We start from the raw sequence: 21,728 nt of genomic DNA, 5'->3' as shown, positions 1-21,728 counted from the left end.
CTAAAATACCCAATTTTCCAGTTTGCCAGGCCAGAAACAGTTTTGCAATTACAAGGAAGGAAAGTGATATATATCCAGCCTGAATTGAGGCTGAAAATGAATAATTAGAATAACATGCTGGAAGACAGGGCTCCAAAACGGATCCATCCACTGCTGGATGATGAAGTTGGAAGAAGATCGATCATTATTATGGGTGTAGCTAATACAGACCATGCCTCACAACCTGTCAAAAATCCTTTGCTTTAGGTGTATAATGTTATTTCTTAATAATAACATATTATTATCATCCTGATGAAAGTAGATAACATTCTTGTGTTCCAGCTTTACATTTTTATAAAATATTATGTTTCATGTGCTAAAAAAAATTGTTCCAAATATTTACTGCATCATCAGAATCAAGCTTTCTTTCATAATAAACAATACATCACTTATATCCACTGAAAACTGAAACAAGGCAAGCCTCTGTATTGGGTGAATCACTGAGCTCTTAACTTTTACCCTGTAGACATATAGTATATTTCAGACCATTCACACCTCTGACAACAGATGTCAAAACAGTTGCTGTGCTGTTATAATTAACATCTATGTACTGTGTAAATAACAGTGGATTTAAGTAAGTTCTGAACTGACACTCAGAGGCGAAAATAGTGTTTCACCATCGCCATTTAGCACTTGTCTCATTAGATGCTCGGCATTGTCTCTGAAATCCGAAATGATAACCTTTCAGAGGAAAGCAGAACAACACCAAAGGTGCTAATTTGTGCAAATCTCAAGCTGAAATGGTCACTATTCGGTTGTTCGGCTCAGGTGATTGTGTGGAACAAAATGAATCACATAAAGGAGAAGTCTTTATGTGGAGACGATGCAGTGACAAAAACAGGGATTAAAAACTTGCAGAGCCTTTGCTTTATCAAGGGTTCAATGCACTAGAATGCTCCCACGATGAATAGCTTTCTTGGGGAAAGGGTTGTTTCAAAGATAAGTAAAGAAGAAGAATGGGACAACACAGAGGATGATGGAGAGAAGCAGATCTGGAGATTTATAGCTGAGGAAGGAGATAGATGCTGTGAGAGAATTGGATGGAAAACATATGGGAAGTAGAGAGGCAGAAACACTGAGAAGAATGTTTTGTAATTTTGAAAATTAATGAGTAGGAGGAGGCGTAAAACAGTTAGAGTATAAGAAAATATGGGCCAAATGTCTGCTGAGATAGTCAGGATGTACATGGAGACAAAGGGAGGAAGAATTGGGCGTCAAAGGCAAAGAAACAGAAACAAGAGGGTGAAAAAAATGGATAGACAGAGCGGCCAAAGTGGAGAAATTGAAAAGAGGAATAGTGTTTCTGAGAGATGGCTGGCGTCCGGTTTATTTCTTGAGAGCAAAAGAAGACAAAACCTATTTTACACACAAGCAACCTGTCTGGAAGCATAGAGGACATCAGCTGTAAACTTTTAGGTTTGAGTTACAGAGTAAGGTCAGAATAGATAACATGTCATCCGAGTCCGATGTGATTTAACACAGCAGATCTGCTAGTTAGCATTTTGCTTTCAGTTTTCTAACAAGTGTTTGTTTTTGGGGGTGTAGGCTCAGCACGCCCGTCTCAGGTGGCGGAGAGTTTAAATGAATTTGATCCCGGGCAGAAATGTGATTTTGTCAGCATAGTAATAAGGAATTGTTAGAGAACGGAATAATGTGATCATGATTATTATATTACAGGGAATTTCTGTTTGCTTTGTCTGTACCTCCCTTCTTTATAATGATCTATGTACACAGCTGCTGCCAGTCCGTGGATGTTCCTGTAAATACGTGCTTTTTTACGTGACTCATTGTAACTGTGCTACAGGCCATTTCCCCAGAGGGCTGTACAGTTGATGGTTTAATCAATGGCCACCAGTCTGCTATTGGCTGATCAATGTTTGGGTAAACATTAAGATTAGCTCTTTGGAAAAGCCAGATAAGTCACTGTAAAGGCTTGATGGATAAGTGCTGTATTTTGTGAGCAAATGCAGTCTGGAAGACGTGGACGGACATAAGGAGGAAGAGGCAGAGCAGCTGACGTGGATAACATGAAGAGGTACCCAGGGGACTGGAAGGACTGTCAGATTATAAACCAAACAGATCCAAGATCAAAGGATCTTCTCAAACTAAAGCCCTGCTCTTCCCTCTTTAATATCTAAAGATCTCCTTACATGTGCAGTAAGTACCAAAAATTCAGAATATCCAAAGATTTTTTCAAAAACACCAAAAGAATGAAGCAGGAAGGGAGCAAACCTATTTTTTGTCTTTCATTTATTTAGTATTTTTTTTAGAAATATTAAACATTTAAGTTCGTCTCTCTTCAGATTGTTGAGTAGAAGGACAGGTAAAGTCAAGGAATCTCAATCAGCTTTTTCAAGTGATGAAAGGTTACATTTCTCTCACTCAGTAAATGAAACAAGCTACAGCTTTTACTGAATTGATCCCCATTTTATAGCATAGCCAGACATCCACGAAGATGTGTGGCTGAGATTATGTGCAAATATCGCAGTTTATTTCTGAGTGAGCAAATGTACATATTAATTAAGTTCCCTGCCTTGTATTAATTTCTGCTCTCCTGCAGACTTATTTTTTTAATCAATATTGGGAATATATCCAAACACCTGCAGTACCGATACCAATAGCAGAAGAGTATTTTAGAGTTCACTAAATGTAAAAGCAATTTATTTATGAACTTCATATTGTCTAAATATTCCACATTAAGTCAAAGTATTTCAAAAAGCCCAGTAGAAAGAAATTTAGTGTTTCAGAGAAACTGGTTTGACAATATTATGACATTTTTAATACTTTTATTTGTCATCAGGTATGCCTTTCCAGTTAGCTTCTTTCTCCTCTTTTTTCTTTAGAAAAAAGTGAAGAAGAAAAGCAGATTGCTACTTCTAAAACAGGTGGTCTAGTGAGAACAACTGTGCTCACTGGAGGGATGGATGAATTATTTTATGTGATAAATGGGATTCGTTTCTTGTTTTCACCTTAAATTTCCAGGATAAAATCAGCTAATATATGACCTACTGCATTAAACAGTGTGAAGTCTGCATCAATGGCCTCAAGTAAAACCAAAGGAAGGCATTTGAAGCAAGGTGGATAAAACTATTTGATCTCTAAGCAACATGTCATGTTCAGTTGAAAACTGCATTTGAAGCAAAGTAAAATTTAGCCTCGTTGTGCTAATAATGCTTTCCTAGCACTTTGTCTTTGCAGCAAGACGGGCTTCTGCATATTTAACCAGCTGCAAATGAGTTAAATTTCATCAAATAATGCGCAAGCACAAGGAATACTAATGGAATGGGTAAGTCGGAATTCATTTTAATGCATTTTAAACTGATGAAAAATGTCTGATCTTAGAAAATATGCTAAGTAGTTCAGAGCTGCCAAAGCTTTCAAACATTTACTGACTCCATAACCACACAAATGTTAGGCTTGCCAATCTGGGAATAACAGAGATGATGCGACACAATATAGCAGTAGTGTGTAAATCTAAGTGCTGGCAAGTGATCAACTTGAATTCTTAAGGGCCCTTATTGTGGATAAAGGACATTGTGAAGTTAAAACAATCATGGTGAGAAAGGCAGTAATTTCCCCACCAGTCCAATACAGATTAGGAATAAATCTCCTATTGCAGAGCAGGAGGCTTGTCCTCACTAGATATAAACCTGAATTATTATTATCACAATTTATTACTTTTAGACTCTGTGCCTCTTTGATTTGTAGAAAGAAAATAAAAATGAGAATGATATGAAAAACAACTCTGTGAAAGGCATTTCGCTAAATTATTAAAAGCACCAGAATGACAAGTTCTAAGATAAAGTAGTTTTACTTGGAATTTTTTTTTATTGCAGTACATTAAACTAATTCTCTAAATTTATCGCATATTTCGTCTGTTCAAATATCTTAAGCAGAGTTTTTTTTCTTATGCATCAACAAACGCAAAGCACACTCATTTTAAATTACCGGGAACTCCTGTGTGATCTGTTCTCTTCTTTATCAAGCCTTTTGAAAAGGATTTCAATTAATCACTTTTTGACTGCAAGACGAGTGGTACCAACAAATATTATTCACAAATTAAGTTGTTATTTCTGGGTGTACGATCAAAGAAAAGACCCAGCAGCAGCAGCGACCGAGGAAAGACACTGAACAACACAAGGAAAGATTAATCCCATGGCGGGTGTAGCATAAGTACTGTGAAACGCCGTTTTCATTAACCACCTCAGCTTGAATTACTTTAATACGTCATTTCAACACAATAGCAATAAAATTATTATCTACTGCTAAGTAAAATTTAAATTCAATAAATACAGCAGCCATTAACAAGCAGCGATTAACAAGCAGCGATTAAAACAGTCCAATTATAATAAAGATTTCAGCACTATTGCTACTTAATAATTCATGCAAAAATGTTTGTATTTGAGAGAATTGTGTAGCACTTTTGAACTTCTGAATATAAATTATGATGCAGTGCAATCGTTCTGAATGAAGGCTAGCTGATGACTAAACAGGAGTAGACAGACCATTGACAATTACGACACATACAGCTTAACAAGGGCGTCGGAAAAGGGTCAAGTGTTCTGCATCACAAAGAGCAGGATAGCGCGACATTGTTCGTTTTCAATGGCTCCATTGTTCTGCCTGTTAGGGTGCTGTTTGCTCTAATTTTACCCACTGACACACTCTGAATAGAGGTTCATTCTCTCCCCCATCTGGTCTTTGAACCCAGAAGTAAAAGTTAGTCTGTAAAGGCCAGGCAACACAGTAATATTTATCATGATGCATGATAGCCCTTTTAAACTTGAAAACATGTACATTTAGTTTTCTGTGTAGTTTTATTGAGAACATTATGGTTAAGCATTTTTCAAAATCATCAACTGAATCCTGTGTGTGCAGCTTTGGATGGTCCGCTACATTTTGATAGACTTGGATGCATATTTCACATTATGTATTGCACCTTTCATGATTTTTTTTTAATTGATGTAATAAAGCTCCACTGAAGGGGTTGATAATAATAATGAAGATAAGAAGGCATGTACCGCCTAGAATAAAACATTATTTTAAGCCTTCAGCTCTAATTTATTTCTCAACCAAATGTCATTTTGAACTTTGAAAACTGTATCCAGGGCTCGATTTACCAGTTTCTTCGTCCAGCGCGTTTCTCATTGTGCTCAATTTAGCCTCATCATGGGACTTTTTTTTGCATTTCCTGAAATTCAGTTTTGTTAAATAGATCTTCCTCTTCTCTTCAATAGAGTGGCCAGAGGTGCTTTTCCTTTTCAGCAGCTGGAGAATTACAATAATAAAAAAGAAGAATAAAAATAGATGAATGCAAAGCTTTTAAGAAGCAAACAACTTTTTCCTCTGTAGCGAGCAGCCAGGTTATTTTCATGACGACGATGGCGAGGATAAGAAAAAACTGGGTTTGACAAACAGAAGCAAGCAGCTTTTTTCAGATTCTTGTGATTCTAAAGGATTTCATGCAGTTTTTAATTTCTTGAAGAATGTAATTCAAGAGCAACTTTGCAGTGGTAAGCGGTTCAGTTTTTTTTATTTTTGAGTCAGAATATGACTGCTAACAGAGATGAAGCTGAAACAAATGGTGCCAAGTATGATTTGCACCAGTGTGGAAACTGCTACAAATCTGTTTAAATCCTTTAAATATTGCTTGCTACTCATATATGCCATAGTTTGTTGATATCACTTTAATTGTTAACCCAAAACACCAGTAAAATATTACAATAGGTCACATATTAAGCCAATGTATATCAGGAATTTACAAAATTCACATGCAGAAGTTAAATCTTGATTTTGGGTGCATGATTGAATCGAGTGCTGCATTTTCTTGTGAACTCATTGACTTGCTGCAGTGCACTTAACACCTCATGATGTAATTAATAACATGCATTGGATCATGATCCATGTGCAGCCATTGTAGGGCTAATCGATTTGACCAGACCAATCAACACTAAGTCTGCTTGGTAATCATTCTTGGTAGTTGTGACAGACGATGTGGTTGTTTTGCAGGGTGGTAAAGTTTGTACTCTAGTAAACAGAATCTGGCCATTTCAGTCTTCCCAACCCAGACCCTGCAATTTTGTAGGCAAATTGCCTGGAAGTCTCTGATTTTTCTTCTTGCATACAGCTCAGCAGGTTTGCTGCAGTTTTACTCACTAAAGATTTGATGTGGATCATAATTCACGAGTGAAACAGAAAAACACACTATCATATGTAGTTTTACTGTCGGAGAACTGTGCGGCAGCTGTGTTTGATTTATTTTCACAACAAAAATGTTCATGAAGGGCTCTTTACTTCTATCACTGTGCTGCAACTGGGTTGTGAGGCAAACTGACCCAGGCATAGGCAAATTCATAGAGGAACTTATTCACCCAAGTTATCAACGTTTTGATTTTGAAGAATATTCTGGAAAAAAAAATCTTTGTGTGCACATTCCCCACAGCTACATAATAGAAAGAATTTTAAGTAATTTATTAAATATAAACTGCAAGACAAACTTGACAAACAGGCTCCAGGCATTGTCCTGCAGTAACAGCCTCTCTATTATTATTATTATTATTATTATTATTATTTTATTATTATTATAAAAATGACCTAACAGAAGCAAGCTGCATGTTTGGAGCCAATTTATAGGTCAGAGCATGAATGGAGGTCCATCTCCAGTTTGTATACCAGATCTTTTTCTGAAGTTTCCCATGAAAAGTAGTAGTAGAAGAGTTAATAATATTCTCTGTTCTCAATGCCATCCCATAAACATTGAATATATATTGCAGACATCAAATATCTTGATAACAATATTGTTATAAAGAATCTTGACATTATATATGGTTGTTCTACTTATTTAGGAGGTTCTTCCATCCAAAACCAAATACTTTGGACGGAACTGCACATTTACCCTACAAAAATTAAAATGACGGCCATTTTGTTGTTTGTTGCTCAAACTTCATTTTTAGTTTAAACTGCAGCCCTGATAAAATATTTATTTGAATTAAAGAGTTTATATAAAACTGCATAATAAAACATTTTCCCCTGTTTCCCTCCACAGGGTTAAACATGAGACAAGCTTCCACACTTGAGTATGAATATGTTATTCAGTTTCTTCTAAAACAACCAAACAATTTCCTCTGTTTTCAGCGATCTGCTGTCAATTTACAATCCAATAAACAATTTAGTTCAACATGCTTTTCATGTGGATTTTTTTTTAGTGGTTTAACTGAAATGCAAGCTGACAAAACAAATTTCAAGCCTGTAAATATCAACCCAAGGGTCAAAGTCTGCTAAAAGAAAAAGTCCAAATGTATTCTGAAGTGAAGCGATTCAAAGTGGAGGACGAACAGGGCATCAACATGACATTTTAACTGAGTTGAAGCACCGCTGAATGACACACCACACACACCGAGCTGCACGCCTGTCGAATGGCTCAGCAGTTACACACTTCCAAATGGATAGCAGCCCATCTCTGATACATGACATGGAAAAACTCTTTAGAGGAAAGGACAGACAATTATAACAAGTTCAACGATATGCAGATTTCAAAGAGGTGTGTTTTTTTTTTTCTCTGTCTATACAAAACCAACATGTCAGATTGAATATGGTGGACAACAGGAAAACTGTGATGGAGGAAATCAGCAGAGTATTCATGATGCAGATGACATTAGACAAGTCGACAAGCAGCTGAAGGCTGGAATCATAAGCATTGCTTAAGTAGAATATATAAACTCAGAAACAGGATCTTCATGTTGTTTAATTCAGCAGTAACAAAAGCTTTACTTTTTATTTGCAAGGCTCATACCAAAGAGTTGACCACAATACACATTTTATTTGATATTGACTACAACTATCAAATAGATGTGATTTGATGGACTATTTATTTCTTTTTTGATTTTGACTTTGACCATTCATAAATTACCATATTTGTTGGATTCAAAAGTACGTCACATATTCCTCAGGGTATTTATCAAGTAAAAAAACCTTCAGAAAAATGTTTTCTTCTCTTTAGACAAATTTTTCATTTCTGAATGCCTTAGAGACTCACTACTACATCCTTCAAAATAACAAAAATCATGCAGTTTTACATTGATTTTCTGAAGTTTTCTTTTAATTTTCTTTAAAGCTAACCTTGCGATAGCACAATCACAGCTTCAATTTTATTTAAAAGGGTTTAAACAAAATAAATACATTGCTCATATACCAAACCACATCAGATGCAGTTCATTATATGACTCACAGCTCTGACTGTAGAAACGGGTTTGCAATTTGACTTGGAGGCTATTACAAAAAAGTGTTATTAAAACAAAGAAATAAAAGAATAGCAGAAGAATATCCAGCTGCTTGCTCTTGTCAAGCAATAAATATTTCTTCACATGTATTATTTAAGATATTATTAATAGGGTTTCACCCACAACAGATTGTATTAATATTAATCAAACAGCTTCCAGTATTTTAAAGATCGAAGTTTACATCCTAATAAAATCTCATAAAATTTTGTTGTTAGCTCAACACCAAAGAGCCATCAGGCTGTTTGAAAAGATACAAAGATCTTTTGTGAAGCACAAACTGCTGGGAGATTTAAATTTTCTCTCATTAATTATTATTTTTGTTGATTGTGATGTGACTTGAGCTTTCTGTGATGGATGAATCCATCTTCATCCTCAGATTTGTCTAAAACACACCTGGAGGATTCGAGACCAAATTGACTGATATTTGGAACAGTTCATAACTTCCCATTTCTTCTTCTCCTTCTTCTTCTTCTCCTTCAAAAAAGTCTAGTTAAATCAGACAAGAAGACATATGAAGAAAGCAGCAGATCACTGTCAAATGTGTAGAACCAGTTCTTGCTAGAACTCCCTGCAACTCATTTACGAGTCGCTGACAGCCTCTTGTAGTTACTGTAGCGCTTTATCTTCTTCACTTGTTGATGACTTTTTCTATAAATAATGCTGTGGAAGATTTTTGTCTCTTCTCATCAGCGACTCCTTTGTAAACCAGTCCCCTACAAACCTCCTCGTCACAAGCAGCAGCAATTGACAAACACCTGGTTCAACTTCAATTCTGCTGAGCTTCTCATAGAAACTACAACCCTCCCAAGAACAAATGTAAAAAGCAGCAGAAAAAGGCATTGATGATGTGCTGAAGGGGGAGTGTCAGAACATGTACGAGCTTTTAGAGACAGAGGCTTCAGATACGGCTATAATGCTAAGTCATATTTGCTTTAAATTCTTTTTGAATTTTTTGATTGTGCTATAGAATGGTACCAGTTGCCTGGAAAATTCATTATATCTCTATTTAAGAACTTAAATACTTTCAAACCAGGGATGTCTGTAATAGCTGATTTGATTGAAACTACACACCAAGTTACACTTGAACAGGTGATTTGTTTCCCACAGAGATTAATTGTCAAACATTTTCAGCTTCGTCAGTGTCCATATGATGTGTATAGGTTTGCCTGAAGGCAAAACTGGTTCACTGATTCAGAGTCAGAGGTGCAAAGGAGAGCCGACCTCCACCCTGGGCTGTGTGGAGGGAATCCTCCAAATCAAAACAGTAGCTGCACCCCCAGAAACCAATTGCTTATTAAAATGCTAAAGGGTGCTGCGTTGCAGGTGCTCATCTTCAGAGACACCTTCAAGCAACTCAAATGCCAAAGGCAATGCCTCAGTGCACTTTGTGGCACGTCGCTCTGCTTCCCTCTCCGATGAGCTGCCAGTGTGTGTGCTGAGCCGTGACACCGTGGACGATCTTTCTCCAAGACATTTGGCCCGATGATGAGACGCCACTTTTTCAGCAAATTATCCTTCGGGTCCTAAACCCATCAAACTAACCTAGAGAGACGGAAAATGATGAGGATGGGTAATTTGGAACTTCTACTTGGTGTTAGACATTGTTTGTTGAAGGTTCAAGTATTTTCTCCTTTTGTACTATTGCCTTTATGGTATGAGACAATTAAGGTTTACGTCTTTCATTTATGATGTTTCTGTTAAAATTAGTCACCTTTGAAATGTTTTCTCAGTTCACATTGAGAGGTAACGGTATGAAAGCACCTAACTGCAAAATGTGACCAAATCATTCATGCCAGGATTACAGCTGCCATCAAATGTTGAGGAGCTCAAGCAGGCGATAATTATAGGCATATTTCATTAAAATCATAACATGTGATAATTATAGTAAATAACAACAGTGATCTGAGGGCCCAACATTAGTCAGAGGTAGTATCTGACTGTTAATGTGGTAATCAAATTCTCCCTAATGTAGGTATTTCTTTGCTTTTTATAAGATTTTAATATTTCACAACCACAAATATAAACATGGTATGTTTACATGTTAAAGAAAATCTGTTCAGATTTAATTCAAGAATGTTTAAAGAGTAACATATTGATAAAACAATGGACGGTGGTTTTGCGATATGCTCCAAACAACACAATCTTATTTTTTTAAGAAAGTCACCTGGTTCTCAGAATATTTATTATATGAATATGTTAGCAGCTGTCTGAGTCCCACACTGAAGTGTTGCAAGGCAACACTTCATAAGAGTAAACACCATTGTTGAAGTATGTACACACTTTTATAGTTGACGCATGGACATTGGTGTTTGGACACTTTTGCATCCAGAACACTGTTCATTTTTACATTGAGTGTCTGCAGAGATGTAAAAGCTCATATTTCCTTTTCAGTTGACTGTCAGTCTCTCCACAGGGATATCTAAAAGCCACTTGCGCATCTCAGTGTATCCCTCTTGATACAGCAGAGCTTTTAGAGTAAAAAGTGCACAAGCCTGATGGAGTCTGACCTCTGGGCCTGTATGGGAAATTTCAAGTGTAAGTTGTGTGTAGGGGTGTGTGCGTGTGTGTGTATGGGGGGGTGCTGTATGTGTGGAAAGTGGAAGATCAATTTCCATTAATAGCAGAATTGGATCAATATTAGTAAGCCAGACATCCAGGATCTAAAAAGGAATAAAAACATGCCTACATGTGAACACGCCTACCTGTAGATGCAAACGCATCCTGGGAACATGCAAATCTGCCAACCGCGCACAAAGGTTCATTATGAGACATGCCCACACAAAGACACACAGAAACTTGCGTTGGGTATATTAACTCTTATCTGAAAGAATACAAAGGTATGACAGGGATACATGAAGGTCAAATACTCCTGGGCACAACAGAGCAACATCTCCACCCAAAGCAGCACATAAATGGACAGCAGCAAAGTGAGAGTCAAAGAGACACGCCCCCCTCTTTCGGTTCTCTTCCTCTGGGAAATCACACACTGACACCTCCTCCCTGGCTGTTCTTTCACACACTTCCTCAGTTCTTTTCTTTGCCGCTAGCCTTTTGTTCTCTTTTCAATTCAAGTGTTCATTCAGTAATGTTCAATTACTTCAACAGAAGGGCTGCAACTTAAGAAAAGAGTAAGGGAGGCATCAAACCTGGAAGTAAATGGAGGCTACATCTATCCATCAGTCTAACTACCCAGCCTCCTATCCATGTTCTGCTTTTCCCCCACATGTTGCTGTTCTTGTGCTTCAGTATCTGTCTATTAGTCATGCTGCTTCTCTCCTGCCTCTGCACTCACATTTTTATCTAACTTGGCCTTGATGACGTCGAGCTCCTGCAGTGTTGCCAGATGAAGAGAGAACCAACTATTCTTCTTGCTTTAAAAAAAAAAAAAAGAAGAGCATAGGCAGGCCACCCACCTTAAGTTTTGGATGATTTTTTTTTTTTTTTTTTCACTGGCATATAAAACAGCAAAGAGATGCTCCAAGTTGTTTTTTGTTTGAAAAACAACTTGGAGCAGCCAAGTTTTTTTTAGAGGTGAATAAAAGAGAAGATGAAGCACATAAGATTCTATATATGTACTGTGATGCTTTTGCAGTGTTTCTATAATTGCTACCTATTTAGAAGCTAATGAGCACTTCCAGAAATCTTACTAAATATACTGTATACACTGTCATTAGGATGGCTTAAACTGTATAAAAAAATATATAATGCATTTATCTCAGTTACAGTAATTCGACAGTTTAATGTAAACCTTGGAATATTCCTAAATTATGTTTTCTGTTTCATTCTTGTGAGCAAGTCTGCGTTTCTTGGAACATGTTGGATTTGAAAATATTGAGTGTTTTGCAAATCTTACATTGGTGTGTCGACACTCTATACGTAATGCATGCTATGACTGATGCTTACATTTAGTAACACTGATCTTCCAAACTGTGTTAGACGCCTGAAAATCAAAAAAATAACACGAAATGCTAAAAAGCGTTTAATGATTTTAAAGAGAACTTTGAACTTTTGTTGCTTCTTTGAAAACAAGCAATAAAAGTATTTGATTTCAATTACAAAGACAGCAGGTTATTAGAAAACAAAACCAACCAAATCTTTATCCTCAAAGCTATGCCTCCATAAAGATGCAGATTAGTAGAACTTTTCACTGAAATGTACATAAACCATGTATTAATGAAGCCCAGTTCATTTTAACCCACAAAAGCACGAGTGGATTCATGTGATTAAACATTTTCAATGGACACCAGCATTTTAATCTTAAAATGTGACAATGTTTGTTTTTTTGTATGTAGCTTGAAAATAATGATGTGCCTTTGGCCCGATAAAAGCCATCTCCCAAGGTCACGTTTTCATTGTTGCCCCAGAGCTGAGGAACTCACTTGTTAAAGTTAATTGTACAGTTAAAGGAATGCAGGCAGCACAGAAGAAGAATCGACTTGTCCTTCACTAGCATACCAAATGAAACTAACATTTTTTCTGAATGAACACCTAACAATGCTAAAGTGTGTTTGGAACATTTTTGAAGTTAATTAAAACTGCAGATACTTTAGCAAAAGTTCTGGTTGTCATGGCTTTATCGGTCTCCTTTTCTGTCTCCTCACAGTTTAAAAGTAAAGAGAAGAAAAGAAAGAAGAAACCAAAGATTAGTCAGACACGTTTCACTGCAGCTGTAATGAACCACTTTTCCAAGTTGATAAATACTTCAAAATTTATAAACCTAGAATGTTTCATCTTATATGTTTACGATGAAACATTCTTAAACATTTTATTGTGATGAGACAATAGTCTCCTCATGGACTCATCACCCCTTGCTATATTTAAGGTCGTCATCCACTGTTTGCCGAATGTTTCAGTCAGCACGGCTGCAATTTGGCTGGACATTATGCTTCTTAAAATCTTTGTGCAATTTTTCCCCCTCCGAATTAATCCTGTTTACTTTCTACTTTAGTCATGTCTAACAACAACCCATCTTAAAGCCAGAATCAGGCCTGCAGGTAATATTACAAGTAATGTTGCAAAATAGAAGGTAAATGCTCCTCCGCTATGCCTTCTAAAAACCAATGTAGACAAATTTAGATGTGTCAAGTTAAAATATTTTTATCAACAAAATAATGGGCTATATGGGCTATACAATTGTTACATTGTATTGTTATAAAGCCAGAGACTTTAACAAATATTTTATTCATACATTAGCATGACAGTAAGGAAATCTGTGAAATAATGCGTCTTGCCAACTGAATGCTTGCTTATGTCCCTTTAAAAGGGACGACTTTCAAAAAACAAAATGCTTTTGAGCAGCAGGGTTGTGTAAACCTTCAAAAAGAATCCATAAAACAGGTATCCAGTATATATTTAGATTGTAGTTTAAAATCCATAAATGAATCTTAGAATATTTGTTTCATGAACATAGAAAAAGTTTGTTTACCAGAAGGAAACACAGAGCCAGTGGTCAAATTGAAGGGAAGGACCAGAACAATGCATTTTGAGCCAACAACCTCTGTTCTGTAATGACTGTGATCCCCCAAACCCCTAAAAAAATGCTGCAAGACATTTCCAGCAGCCAGAGAGATACAATTTAAAAGTAACAAGGTCTCCTCTGAAACTTGAAATGTCCCATCAAGAGAGAAAAAAAAGCAAAAATCACTTTGTCCAGAATTTTCCTCTCCTCAACTACAATTTTATCAGATTTTGATAAGAAAAAAGGTAATTGCCTGACTACAAAGGAGGATTTCTAGGTTCTTAGCTTTTTTCTGCAACAACTGGAATTTCTTGTCTCCTTGAATTGCTTATTTTGACCACTGACTCATCGATCTGATAAGGAATCCATCAAGTTAAGCTATCCGAGTAATTGATGAATCCTCAAATGCCTATTTTGATTCTTGAGAGTTAAGCAAGTCACCAGAGGGCTTTGACAGCAACTATCCAACAATGCCAACAATGGCGTGTGTTTGTGCATGTAAGCAAACGTCACACTCACAAGCAAGCAAGGAACGCGAGGAGAAGCACTTGTTCAATATCCTGCAGGGATACACTTGAGATAAAATTCAGCAGCACTAAATAATGCAGTCCATTTATCAAAGGGAAAAAATGCTAACCCTGACACATACACACACAGGTATACAGCACTCTCAGAGGATTTTTGTGAAGTGAAGGTGCCCTTGTGTCTGTGGTCATTCATCACAGTATGTGATCCAAAGCGCCATGGCAGGCAAAGCACGGCGGACTGTGCTGCGCTAAGTTCCTCTTTGGGCTTGAACCTCTCAGTGCATAATGCAACGTTGCGCTCTCGTAATGTAAAACATCCACCCTGCTGTGCTTGGATTCACATCACTCAGCCACAGTGAGCCCTTCAACAGTAAGGATGCCAATGGGATCAAACAATAGGACTTGATGGACCCAATAAATGAATGCTAAATTTGGAACTTACAGAAAATAAATTAAGACCTTTTTACTTTACTTTTACCATCATCAAAAAGTTAGGAAGTATTTATCACTTATAAACATAATAGAGCTGCAATGAACTCCTGAAATATAGATAAAACACAGGTAACACAGGTAAGACTAGATGTTGAAATGTAGAGCTCTGTATGCTATAAATATATAATATATACTTTTTACAATTATTGCAATATGCTTTAAACAATATTTCAATTATTACAAGTCTACACCTTTTGTTTCATACTTAAAATATAAATATATTGTTAAAAACAATATTTTACAAAAACAAAAATAATATGGAACACAAAAACCAAATTATATTTCACAGTAATAATAGTTGGAATTTGAACTTTATTTTAAAGAAGTTATTCAAATTCTTTTTTTTTTTTCATTGACATAAAATGATCCGATATCATAGGTCATACATTCTTGGGACTGACTGTAAAGTCAAAAGATGCTATTTTGTACTTTTAAGCCATGACAAACAGGCCTTTCTACAATGTAAAAGAAAAAATATCAGTACATGAGGATGACTGCCATGTTAAACCTGCAACCTGTTAATATTTATTAGTATCAATAGGTTCAAAATAACTTTTTGACAATCTTACTACTGAAGTGCAGTAAAAAACAGTGATCATGTAAAGGAAAGATTTCTACTGCCTCTGCCAGCTGTAGGGGGAGATGGGAGTTCAGGTTTCTGATGCATGCTAATGTTTGTCAGAACAATGCTGATCGGAGTGAATTACAGTGTCACATTTTTGTCAGAAACTGTCTGCGTTGTGGCAACTGAGCTCAAACTCTTAAATCCCTGATCTCCAAGCAACTGATTGCACAACTTTTTATTACTTGATTTCTTTTTCTGCTTTGTGTTTCCTCCTGATTGCCTCATTTGATAAATCTCGATGTAAACCTTCATATTATCAACTTAAATTTGAGATGGAGACTTTGTTATCAGTACGTTTTTTTTTAGCCATTACACCCTTTCAGCTGCCTTGCAGTTGGTTTATTTCTTCCCCATAGATGACGTGAAAAAGCAATATAGCTACTACAAGCCTGTGCACAATTGTGGATGTAGTAACTTTGCCCAGTGGTGTTCCAGGAGATGGTGCGTAAATTGCTGTATGTAAAATTTTCAAAAATTTTCTAAAATGTTGCTTACTATCAAAGAATTGACCAGCATCGCTGCCACTTTAGTTGCAAAAAACCCACTCTATGACAAGATGCATTGATTCTTCAACCTGAAGCAGGTTTGCAGATCATAAAAAGAGAATCTAAACACATGAATAAATCTGAATAGATGCTTGCATTGAAAAGAGAATTGATCTTAACTGAAACGATGACATTTGGTAAATGAATACCTCAAATAAATAATTATTCTCCTCGACATAAAACTCCACAGAGACATTCACTCAACTAGGTCAACCAGCAATGGGCTCCAGATCAACTGAAGTGCATCCCAGTTTGCCTTTTGCCATCACCAAGCGGACGATCGATTCAAGCTGTCATCTCGCTGCACATTTCCCCGTTTTGCTCCAGTTGCAGCCTCGGCTCATGCATGTCACATCTCACTGGTAATCATTGGACTCCTCGAGGGATTGAAATCGAAGAATGACTCCAAAAATTGAGGAACATTATGGATTCCGCACCCAGTAGTTTCATTCAGCACACCAGAGATCAATGCAATAAAACCCAATTGTGGGAACGCATACTTGGTGGATATTATCTGTCAGACTCTCAAGATTTGGAGTTTCACTGGGCTAAATTGTTATGTATTAAAAAGATAAAGTAAGGAAATCAGAGCTTCTAGTCCCATTAAGGAGATAGGATCTATTTAAAGTTGCATGTAAAGGAAGCTGCAGTTATAAAAAAGTTATAACGCTTCTCTGCAACTCAAACTCTTTGCATTAACACCATTACATTTCCACTTTCAAGTCTGACTGAGGTGTAATTTTTTGCATACAAAGGAAATGACATGCTGTTCATTGACGTCATCTATATAAAAAGCCAAGCTCAAGAAATTTTCACTGAAATAAATCGCATTAAATCAAACTAGAGAATGCAGCTATAGCAGGCTTTAAGGGCTGAATGACACAGTAGCTATTTGATGGTGCACAGTGAGTCACAATCCATTAACTTACACTAGCACCTGCACCCGCTCACATACTGCATCACACCACAGTATCCTCTACAAAGAATAGAGATAATTTGTTTTGAACTTAGACTTTGCTCACTTAAACAACAAACCATAACGGTGTGTTATTGCGCTGGGTTGTGTGTACTGCTCACCGCTGCAGCCACACTGCTGCTACTCTCACATTAACCATAGGAACAGTAGGGGGAAAAAAATAGGTAAGTTTTATGCAAGACTGAAAAGGCCACATCAGATTTGAAGGGCAAAGTTGTTGCTTTCTCATGTCTCCCTTCCAGCTGAAAATGCGGGGCATTAGTGGGAGCTTCACTGGTTTATTGAAGTCATATTTTGACAAATCGATTGTTTCTGGTCACCTGCTGCTTTAGTGAAAGCGTCTATTTATGTTATTCAGGCACTGAAGCAAGCTCGACTGTGTGTAGACTGAGCTTAAAATAAAGTGACATTGATGGAGCAATAGCTTTACCAATCACTCAGCTCAGCTTCTGTCTTTTACTTCCCGTATCCAATGAACAGACGGAAAACACTCACGACGTGTATGAAAAGTCTGCACATCTGTGTTAGAAAGTAGGGATCCACTATTTGAAAACCTTTTCCACTTTCAATGTCACAAATAATCTGAACAATGTCATGGAATAACAAATCTTGCAATTTGAGTAAAGAATAACTAACCCACATGAGTGCACAGAAACTTAAAATACTTTATGGAACCACTAAATAATTCAATTTCATCAAACTGTCTAATCAAAAGTTTCCAAATCAGATTGTGACCAACTGTGGACAGAAGATGTTCAGTTTCTGTCAGGACTCTGGCAAGCCCTTTCTACAACATTAGGTTTCTTCTACAATTTTTTATTTTTTTTTTAAATTTTTTTGTGTGTTTCTGTACTTGCAATGACGCAGAAAATAAAATCCATTTGTTTCACAGTAGCATAATGCTGCCACCACCAATGTGGTGTTTAGTGCTTTTTCAAGTGCATCTTTTAGAATAGTGGCTAAAAAAATGTTTTTATCAGCTCATACCACGTTTTCAAGACTGCTTGAGATTTTAACCAGACCTGTTTTTGCACACATTTACTTTTACAAAATGTAAAATATTTACTGGGTTTCTCGATTGTTGACTCTGCGGTGTCTTATGACTTCTCATTTTTGTGTTTTTATGATGTAAAAGCACTTTGAACACCCTTGCTGCTGAATTGTGCTTTACAAATAAATTTGATTGATTGATGTTTTATTAATTTATTGGAAACCTCAGAAGGTTGCTGTCAAATGTAAAACAACCTGCACTTGCTTGATCTTTTGTGTTGGCTTCTTTGTGCTCTTCTGACAGTTTTGTAGAAATGTTACGTTTCATAGTTTCTCTGTGGTCTTCATTTCTTTGCATAAAAACATCTTAATTAGTTTTCATGTTTTTGATGTTACAGGTGAAAATAGGATTTTAAATAAGTTAAGAGGATTTATTTATTTTATTTTTTAACTCATTTTTAGCCATAAGGGGGTGTGTACACTTTTTGGATGCACTGTAAATAAGAACTCAGTGTATTTGAGAGTAATTTTCTTTTTCTCATGCTCATTGGTAATTATATATGCAACATTTTTGTGGTCACATTTCTTTAATAATTCTAACGGAGACGGGCGTGTTGATGCGGACAGGCAAGGACACGCTTGACGCCGCTAATGCAACACTTATGTCTTTATTCCCATAAGAAAAATCTACCTTTTTGATGAACCTCAGCTATGAAGTCAGAGCACAGAGAACATTTTATGCCTGCAGACTGTAAACGATAACACGGCAGAAGGCAAACTTCAGCAAGCTAAACCTGGTCTATGCAACCGCAACCCTTTTTTATTAGGCTTGCACTATCTGGGGCATGACCGCGCAGTTGTTGAACACACACATACACAACAATAATTAAGAGGCTCATGTTCGTATTTGTTCACTCTGAGTTTTTCCATCTAAAATATTCAGCTCACGGATAATGTTTTTTTCCATCAAAGGAAAATTGGTAAAATAAGGAAACCTGGTCAAAATGAAATTGACACGATGAAGTGTAATAGGAGCTCAACGGATATATTCACTGGCCCACAGGGATGATGGAAAGTATATCACCACTCTGAAATCAAATGGTTAATTGTTGCAAGATTGAAACTATAAGTTTCCTCTGTCTGAAATAAATGCTAATAGGAGCCACAGTGATTCTCTGACAGAATCCTCACATCTGTCCTGTTGAGGTCTGAGCAGAGATTTCTCCACTGCTTTTATTGCCTCAAAGACTCTGAACACAAACAAACCCACTTGACCGAGTTGTTTAGCATTTATAACTTTAGACTGGCTTTATCTTCACTTTGGTTAACCAAGTTCAGCCTTACTTTATCACATCTTTTTTCTGCTTTGAACAGAAACCTTTGCTCAATCATTGACATAAACTCTCCTCCTTTAACAGTGGACTAAATATTCTTTCACATTGTGGATTATTTTACAAACATCAAAACATATGTAATATAGTTTTTTTCAGGCTATAAACTATATTCCAAGAAAAACTCTAACCAGTTTATGAAGTAGTAAAAAAAAAAAAAAAAACAACAAAAAAAACTGGCAGGTAGTCAGACCATTTATTATTATATTTAATAATTAAGTTAGAAAGCTTTTAAGTAAAAAGCTAGAGTCGAGTTTTGAAACATCTTGCATTTATTGCTCTTAAAATAAAAGATAAAATCATAAAGAGGGTCTCTGGAATAATTGTCATCATTTTTGAGAGAGTATTTTCTCATATAACACAAAATGTAAATGATTGCAAGTTTTTAATGCAAAATTATATTATCTTAATATTGGTCAGAGGCAGAATTTTGCCACTGTTGCCTTATAGTCAGAAAGTTGTTGGTTTGAATCCTAGTCAGTTCTTTTCCGTGCAGAGTTTGCATGTACTCCCTGAGTTTTTACAGGTACTCCTAACTTTCAACCACAGAACAAAAATTTGCTTTCTAACTTAATTGGAGACAGGCATCAAGAACTCCAGCCACAGTCATACTAATTGATAGAAATGTATTTAATCATAACGGGGATCGAATACTTGCATAAACCTCCAGCAGATTAACTGCTGGGTTCAAGCTGAATGCTCTATTTGCTGACCACTACAGTTATTTTATTCTCTCATAGTGTGGATGCACTCAAACACATGAAGTATTCATGACAACAGAAAACCTGCCAACAAAGACAGTCACTGGCTTTTCTCAACAGCTACACAACAAAGACTGATATCTCAGCACAGTTTTTGAATCATATCTGCTTTTTGAAGAAATTCAGCAATAAATGAACATAGTGGGATTTATTTGACATGAGCTTAACTTTGCTGGTCTAAATTCACACTGTTCCAGCGCAGTTTGTGTGCAGTTTGCCTGTTCTCTCCGTGGATGTGTGGATATTCTCTGCGAAGGCTTCCCACATGTTTGGTTATCTGGTGATTATAAATGGATCTTAGGAGGAAGTGTGAGCATCCTGGGCTGTGTGTCTCTGATGGACTAATGGCCTGTCCAGAGCGTAAACCTGAAAGATGGGGCTGTCCCCCTGTGACTCTGAAAAAGCTGCTGCACAGAGATTACGCACCACAGCGGCGAGGTGGTTAGCACTGTTGTCTCTGAATTGTGCAGGGCATCCTAATTCCTTTTTTAATGTTTCTCCTCATACTTGCATTGATGATCTTCAGAGTCTTTGATTAACTTATTCTTGTTAAACTAACTGTTAATTTGAAATTAATCCCAGGAACGAGTGTGTAAGCATGAATCTTTGTGTTTCTGTGAAGGGTTGTCCAGGTTGCACCTCACCTGTCACTGCATAACAGCTGGTAGAGGCAAAACAAATATGCTCTGAAGTTTTATTCTGGTGTTGTTCAAAAAATAAATCCCTTAAACTCCCAAAATGACTGAAAGGTCTAAGACAAGGATCCAAATTACATCAGTTAAATATTTCAGGATTTTTCTTAAATTTTGCAGAAAAGTGTCCAAAACAAAATACTTTATTTTAGTATTTTCCTGCCGATAACAAGTAGGAACTAATCTCTTTTTCCACAGTTCTTGATGCAGAAGAAGCCAGCATCACATCATTTTAGGCTGTTTCCACTAGTGACGGTGCTTACCTGCAGCCAAATAAGAGGTGTTACAGTTCGGACGGGCTCCGATTCTGAACAAGCAGCAGTGGAGCAACCATAAAAACAAGACGGCACAAGAGAAAGGAATGCAGCCCAACTGGACTTTCAACAAAGCAAGCTGGCTGCAGGATTACGTCTAAGAGGCCCTGACGCGGAGGTGCGTTCGGACTGTAACGAAACTAAAAACACGCAGATGCATGTGAATAAAATGCCATTTTAGAAAAGAGCGTAAATCTTGACTGGCAAGCACATGTTGACAGATTTATTAAAGTATTTGCACAAACAGAACAGGTACACAGCTGCAGAAAGAGACAGTAACACACACATTCGACATCTTACTGTGTAAAGCGCAATAGACTGCATGGATACATCTTTGCCCCAATATACAAACATGTACCTGCATCTCAGTAAGCATGCATGGTATTGGGTCTAGGTAATTGGATCTAAGCACAACATGCCGACACTGGTAGCCAATCAAACAATAGTTTTTTTTTCAATGTCACTGCCAGAATTATATCCTGCAGCAAAATAAATCAGAAGCTCCTTTTGCGTGCGTGCACAAAAGACACGTTGTATAAGTGAGGAAACAAGAAAGCAGCAATTCCAAGTTTCAAGTATTGGTGTGCTAGTCAAAAAAACACAAGACATCAAAATGAAATTCCATTTTAGTGATCAGCA

The 21,728-nt window shown here is 36.8% G+C and overlaps 1 protein-coding gene across 2 annotated transcripts in view; it reads right to left on the bottom strand.

The window, feature by feature from the left end:
• Positions 1-21,728, bottom strand: part of LOC129358726 (cGMP-dependent 3',5'-cyclic phosphodiesterase) — a 167,245-nt gene that overhangs the window by 90,154 nt on the left and 55,363 nt on the right. The window lies entirely within an intron of this gene.

The sequence above is a fragment of the Poeciliopsis prolifica genome, unplaced genomic scaffold (genome assembly GCF_027474105.1).
Source record: "Poeciliopsis prolifica strain line A6 unplaced genomic scaffold, Auburn_PproV2 SCAFFOLD004, whole genome shotgun sequence".
In the NCBI taxonomy this organism is placed as follows: domain Eukaryota; kingdom Metazoa; phylum Chordata; class Actinopteri; order Cyprinodontiformes; family Poeciliidae; genus Poeciliopsis; species Poeciliopsis prolifica.
The sequence above is the reverse complement of the archived record's forward strand: the minus strand, read 5'-3'. Positions and strand labels throughout refer to the sequence as shown.